Raw genomic sequence first — 7862 nt, forward strand, 5'->3', positions numbered from 1 at the left:
TTTGTATAGTGTTAGGGGGTGTTTGTATTTTTTTTTTAGCAAAATAACTGTTTAACTCAGAGCAATGCCCTATAAAAGGCCCTTTTAAGGGCCCCCCAAAAGGCCCCTTTAAGGGCCCTTGGTAGTTTATTCTAGATTAGGCTTTTTTATTTTTGGGTGTTTTTTTTTTTTTTTTTTTTTAAAAAGGGTATTAGAATAGGAATAATCTTTATTTTTTTTGGATAATTTCGTGTTATTTTTGTAATCGTAGGTTTTTTTATTTTTTGTAATGGTAGGTTTTTTTATTTTTTGTAATGTTAGGTTTTAGTGTAAGGCAGGTTAGGTTTTATTTCACAGGTAAGTTTGTATTTATTTTAACTAGGCAGTTAGTAAATAGTTTATAACTATTTACTAACTAGTCTACCTAGTTAAACTAAATACAAACTTACCTGTGAAATAAAAATAAAACCTAAGCTAGCTACAATGTAACTATTAGTTATATTGTAGCTACCTTAGGTTTTATTTCACAGGCATTTAGTTTTAAATAGGAATTATTTAGTTAATAAATGTAAATTTAATTTAGATCTAATTTCATTATGTTAAAGTTAGGGGGTGTTAGGATTAGGATTACGTTAGGGTTAGGGTTACGGTTAGGGTTAATATAGTTTTTTTAAGTTGTTGCGATGTGGGGGGCTGGCGGTTTAGGGATTTATAGGTTTATTTAGTGGTAGTGATGTGAGAGGCCAGAGGTTTAAGGGTTAATAACTTTATTTAGTTGCGGCAATGTTGGGGAGTGGCGGAATAGGAGTTAATAACTTTAATATAGTTGCGGCGATGTTGGAGTGCGGCGGAATAGGGGTTAATAACTTTAGTATAGTGGCGGCGATATCGGGAGCGGCACATTAGGGGTTAATTATTTTATTTAGGTGGCAGCGATATTGGGAGCAGCAGATTAGGGGTTAATAACTGTAGGTAGATGTCAGTGATGTCAGGGGCAGCAGATTAGGGGTGTTAGGTTTAAACTGTATTTTCGTTTTCATCATAGACATCAATGAAACTGCGTTACAGAGTTTTGTTTCCGCAATCGCAGGTATTAGACTTTTTTTTGCCGGCTCTCCCCATAGATGTCTATGGGGAAAGCGTGCACGAGCACGTCAAAGCAGCGCTTGTTTTTGGTGCGGTATGGAGCTCAAAATCTCCATATCGCCTGCGCAAGCCAGGTTTTTGTAAACTTGTAATGACAGCACTATAGGGGGTTAAATAATGCAACTTTTGTTGCGTTCTTTACTTTCCCTTTAGAGCTCAAAACTCGTAATCTAGGTGTATGGGCCTTATGTCTCATTTTACTCATAAGAAAAACATCTGGTCTCTATTTTAGATTCTTAGGTAACAATTCTGTGGTAGTGTGAAAAAAAATGAATCAATTAAATGTTAGCTCATTGCTCCGATAGGAGCTTGACGGCCCATGTTTCTGGCGAGTCTTCAGACTCGCCAGAAACAGCAGTTATGAAGCAGCGGTCACAAAGCTCAGAGCAGGCGGACAGACATCGCCGGAAATCAACCCGATCAAGTACGATTGGGTTGATTGACACCTCCCTGCTGGCGACCTATTGGCCGCGAGTCTGCAGGGGGCGGCATTGCACCAGCCGCTCTTGTGAGCTGCTGGTGCAATGCTGAATACAGAGAGCGTATTGCTCTCCGCATTCAGCGAGGTCTGGCGGACCTGATCCGCACTGTCGGATCAGGTCCACCAGACTTTGTTAAATAGAGGCCATTGAATAAATAATTAAAAATAATACAGGAATATAAGTGAATAAAACACTGTAATGTCTGGAGTAAAAACTATGGGGGAGATTAACCTCTTATTAATACTAAATTCTGGCACGTCATGTCAACTGAGATTATTGTCTGATATTTTATGTCGTTAGTCACTGTTAATACTAACAATTTATACTACAGTAGCATGGCTGATATACAAAAAAATGTAATGTTTATTTATAACAGAATTATATGTTCAATTACCATAATGTAGAACTTATAAAGAGCAATTATATGCTGAGGTCACTAATATCTGGGATAATGAGGGTTAACCTATTTTTTGGGTTGAAAGAGAATTCTCTAAAGGAACAGAGTACTTAGGCAGGAGGCAGATCCGAGTTCTTTGTATTTGAATTATGACTAGTCTATCTCTCTCTCTCTCCCCCTTCCTGGGAGGTTGATTTCTTATGATGATCTTCTGATTTTGTTTACATAGCTTCTCTGTAGCCATTATTGCGTCTTTAGTATAGGTCGAGACTTCAACAACAAAAAGCTATTTCAAATGACACAATAAAGATAAAAATTTAATTGTAACACATTTAATACTCCACAGCAGGTAAAATGGATCATTGGGAACAAATTAAATGGGAGAAAATGTTACAGTACACTGTCTCTTTAAGTGAATATTTCTTTCTACAAAAAAATGGCAGGTGAACAATTTAGGTGTTACTTGATTGTTTAGTTTATGATAAGGGGTCCAACAGCATGAAGAAAATGTATCAACTTATTTTACTTATAGTATAATAGTGAACTCCCCTTAATGAGAGAGACAGTTCCCAAGGTAAAAATTGCCTTTAAAACAATCCCTGAGGGGCCTTGTAATACTGACGATATAACTTATATAATAGCACCAGACCAAAAAGCTTTAGAAAATTAGGCTCAAGATCTTGGGGAAACATATTTATCTCTAGATTGAGTTTATGTTATGTCCAAGAGAAATACTTTAAAAATGTCAAATTGGTTGATAGAAAACTGCTATTATCAAATATTCATCTGTGACAATATTTCAGACTAGGATATCTCAGGATAAGTTTTGATGATTTTGTGTTACCTACGCTTTTTATTCCTCTTTTTAATTTGATTTAATAAAATGGACATTTTAACCAGCTACAGCAAATCACTTTTTCTTTTTTCCAGGCGACTAAAAGTGTCAGACAAGTTGTGTGTGATATCACAATCATCACTTGGGTCCACAACACAATTGAGTTTAAATTAGACAAGCAATTTGTTTCGGCCGAATTTTGGCTGGTTCGGAGATTCAGATGAATCTGAATTTCGAATCAACACCATAATGAAAATTCCGAAAACGAATAAATCTATTTCTGAATTTTCAGGTCCATTCTTCATTCATATTAGGAATTTTTCATAAAGCTATTAACCCCTAAACCGCCATTCCCCGACATCAACGACACTAACTAAAACACTAAATAAAGCTATTAACCCCTAAACCGCTGTTCCCCCACATCACCGAAACTAACTAAACATATTAACATCTAAACCACCGTTTCCTGATATCGTCAATACTAACTAAACCTATTAACATCTAAAACGCTGTTTCCTGATATCGTCGATACTAACTAAACCTATTGACCCCTAAACCACCATCCCCCCACATCACAACTATCTAAATCAAATTATTAACCCCTAAACCTTACACCCCTAACTTTAACTTTAACTTTAACATAATTAAAATAGACCTAAAGTAAAGTTACAATTATTAACTAACTACCTATTTAAAAATAAATGCAAACATACCTGTGAAATAAAAATAAAACCTAAGCTAGTTACAATATTACTATTTACTAACTACTTAGTTAAAATAAATACAAAACTTACCTGTGAAATAAAAATAAAACCTAAGTTTAAACTAAAAAAAAGAAAATTACTAAAAATAATAAAACCTAACATTGCTAAAAATAATAAAACCTAACATTACAAAAAAATTAAAACTACAGGGAGTGCAGAATTATTAGGCAAGTTGTATTTTTGAGGATTAATTTTATTATTGAACAACAACCATGTTCTCAATGAACCCAAAAAACTCATTAATATCAAAGCTGAATAGTTTTGGAAGTAGTTTTTAGTTTGTTTTTTAGTTATAGCTATTTTAGGGGGATATCTGTGTGTGCAGGTGACTATTACTGTGCATAATTATTAGGCAACTTAACAAAAAACAAATATATACCCATTTCAATTATTTATTTTTACCAGTGAAACCAATATAACATCTCAACATTCACAAATATACATTTCTGACATTCAAAAACAAAACAAAAACAAATCAGTGACCAATATAGCCACCTTTCTTTGCAAGGACACTCAAAAGCCTGCCATCCATGGATTCTGTCAGTGTTTTGATCTGTTCACCATCAACATTGCGTGCAGCAGCAACCACAGCCTCCCAGACACTGTTCAGAGAGGTGTACTGTTTTCCCTCCTTGTAAATCTCACATTTGATGATGGACCACAGGTTCTCAATGGGGTTCAGATCAGGTGAACAAGGAGGCCATGTCATTAGATTTTCTTCTTTTATACCCTTTCTTGCCAGCCACGCTGTGGAGTACTTGGACGCGTGTAATGGAGCATTGTCCTGCATGAAAATCATGTTTTTCTTGAAGGATGCAGACTTCTTCCTGTACCACTGCTTGAAGAAGGTGTCTTCCAGAAACTGGCAGTAGGACTGGGAGTTGAGCTTGACTCCATCCTCAACCCGAAAAGGCCCCACAAGCTCATCTTTGATGATACCAGCCCAAACCAGTACTCCACCTCCACCTTGCTGGCGTCTGAGTCGGACTGGAGCTCTCTGCCCTTTACCAATCCAGCCACGGGCCCATCCATCTGGCCCATCAAGACTCACTCTCATTTCATCAGTCCATAAAACCTTAGAAAAATCAGTCTTGAGATATTTCTTGGCCCAGTCTTGACGTTTCAGCTTGTGTGTCTTGTTCAGTGGTGGTCGTCTTTCAGCCTTTCTTACCTTGGCCATGTCTCTGAGTATTGCACACCTTGTGCTTTTGGGCACTCCAGTGATGTTGCAGCTCTGAAATATGGCCAAACTGGTGGCAAGTGGCATCTTGGCAGCTGCACGCTTGACTTTTCTCAGTTCATGGGCAGTTATTTTGCGCCTTGGTTTTTCCACACGCTTCTTGCGACCCTGTTGACTATTTTGAATGAAACGCTTGATTGTTCGATGATCACGCTTCAGAAGCTTTGCAATTTTGCTGCATCCCTCTGCAAGATATCTCACTATTTTTGACTTTTCTGAGCCTGTCAAGTCCTTCTTTTGACCCATTTTTCCAAAGGAAAGGAAGTTGCCTAATAATTATGCACACCTGATATAGGGTGTTGATGTCATTAGACCACACCCCTTCTCATTACAGAGATGCACATCCCCTAATATGCTTAATTGGTAGTAGGCTTTCGAGCCTATACAGCTTGGAGTAAGACAACATGCATAAAGAGGATGATGTGGTCAAAATAATCTTTTTCCTAATAATTCTGCACTCCCTGTACAATTACAAAAAAATAAACACTAAAATTAAAAAAAACTACAATTACAAAAAATAACAAACAAAATTTTCAAAAATAATAAAATTATTCCTTTTCTAATACCCCGAATAAAAAAAAAACACACACCCCAAAATAAAAAAAAACCTAATCTATAATAAACTATCAATAGCTGGGCCTTTGTACAGCATTGCCCTAAAGTTAACAGCTCTTTTGCCCAAAAAAATTTAAGAAATATCCCTAACATTAAAAACCCCCACCCCCCAAACCCCCAAAATAAATAAAACCTAACTAAAAAAACTAATCTACCCATTGCCCCAAAAAGGGCATTTGTATGGGCATTGCCCATAAAAGGGAATTCTGCTCTTTTACAGCCCATTAAAAATAAAACCTTAATATAAAAAAAAACACCCCCAAAGAAATATAACACTTACTCACAGTTCGTGAAGTTCGGCGAAAGATATTCATCCAGGTGGCTACATCTGCATCCATCATGGGACCGGTATCTTCTATCTTCATCCCAGTGGAGTCGGAGCAGTCGGTTGATTCACGGAGATATAGATCCAGGTGGCGGTCCATTGGTCCGATGTGGAGGTCCTCTTCATGCGATTGGCCGCCGCACACTGAAAATTGAATGCAAGGTACCCCTTTTATATTGGGGTGCCATTGCATTCCTATTGGCTGAAAATCAGCCAATAGGATGAAAGCTGCTTAAATCCTAATGGTTGATTTGAACAGCCAATAGGATTTAAGCAGCCCTATTGGCTGATATGAATTTTTTCAGCCAATAGGAATGCAACGGTACCCCAATATAAAAGGGGTACCTTGCATTGAATCCTCAGTGTGCAGAGGATGATCGCATGAAGAGGACCTCCCCGTTGGACCGATGGACCTTCGCCTGGACCTTTTGCCTCCGCGCATCCACCGACTGCTCCGCCTCCGCTGGGGTGAAGATAGAAGATGCCGGTCCCGCGATGGATATAGATGGAGCCGCCTGGGTGAAGATGATTCGCTGCTGGGATGAAGATCTTTCGCCGGACTTCGGAAACAGCGAGTATAGATTTTGGGGTTCGTCTTAGGTTTTTTTGTTTTTGGGTGGGTTTTTTTTTAATGCAATGCCCATACAAATGGGTATATGATTTTTTTTTTACTTAGTTTTTTTTAATTTGGGGGTTGGGTGGTGGGGTTTGTAATGTTAGGGGTATTTGTTTAATTTATTGTCAATGCCCTACAAAAGGCCCTTTTAAGGGCTATTGGTAGTTTATTATAGCTTAGGGTTTTTATATTGTGGCGTTTTTTTTTGTTTTTTTTTAAACTGTGTATAAGAATAGGAATAACTTTTATTATTTTGAATAATTTTGTTTGTTATTTTTTGTAATGGTAGTTTTTTATTTTTTGTAATTTTAGTTACTATTTTTAGTAATGTAAGGTTTTATTATTTTTAGTAATGTTAGGTTTTTTATTTCTGGCATTATTAGATTTTTTTAAACAAGTAGTCATAGTTTTTTTTTTAGTTTCAGTTTAGGTTTTATTTTTATTTATTTTTTTATTTTTATTTTTTATAATTTTTTTATTATATCTTTTACACAAACATAAACAATACAGAAAAAATCAGTGCATCAAATATCAAACCAAGTTGCATTCTGTACATTAGTATCAATATTTCTCCCTTTAAAGTCACATTATATTTACAGTAATTGTACCAGTCATATGTTCTCTCAACATATAAATAAAAAAAAAAAAAAAAACACAAAAAGTAGAACAAGAAGCACTGCTGTAGTGAAACTGCAAATTTTGCTCATCTCCTTGTGGTTATTCCTATCTCTCACATATTATTATTAAGAGCTTCATATGTCAGAATCGCAGGGATCATCATAATCACAAAAATACATACTACAAAATGTAGAATTTAAAATATGACTAATTAACCCATCTTTCTATCAAAATTGTGGTTCTTGATCAGTAGCTATATATTGCCTACTCGGCAAAAAAAAAAAAAAAAAAAAATTTAAATAGGAAGGGGACTCGCTATTTACACTGTCTGCTACCATAATATATAGTCGGTTACCAGCCCATCCCTGACAGAGGGGCACTAAAGCCAGTGTGTCGGAAGAACCTCACCCACTACCAGTGTCAGGAAGTTAACATTCTGCTTAAGTGGTGAAACAAATTGAATCTGGGCCTGTTGGGGCCATACTAAAATTACCTTCTTCCACTTATCAAAGAAGTTTCTTATTACCTTTTCTGATCCTCCAACCAAATACTGTCTTTCCATAATCATTTGTAACTTAATGGTGTTAACAAATTCAGCAATTGTCGGGACCTCCGAAGCACCCCATTTCATAAATATCATATGCCTGGCCGCCAGGATAGCTATATTAATTAATTGACCCTCACCTTTATACCGCCCGTATTCTTTTAAAAGAAAAATATGTCGTAGCTGGGGGACCCACTCCACGCATAAAAACCTGTTCACCCAAAATTGGATTTTACTCCAAAATTGACGTATTTTGGGGCACTCCCATATACAGTGCGATAAATCTGCCCCCTCTCTCTGA

Source organism: Bombina bombina, chromosome 5 (assembly GCF_027579735.1).
Source record: "Bombina bombina isolate aBomBom1 chromosome 5, aBomBom1.pri, whole genome shotgun sequence".
NCBI classification, from domain to species: Eukaryota; Metazoa; Chordata; class Amphibia; order Anura; family Bombinatoridae; genus Bombina; species Bombina bombina.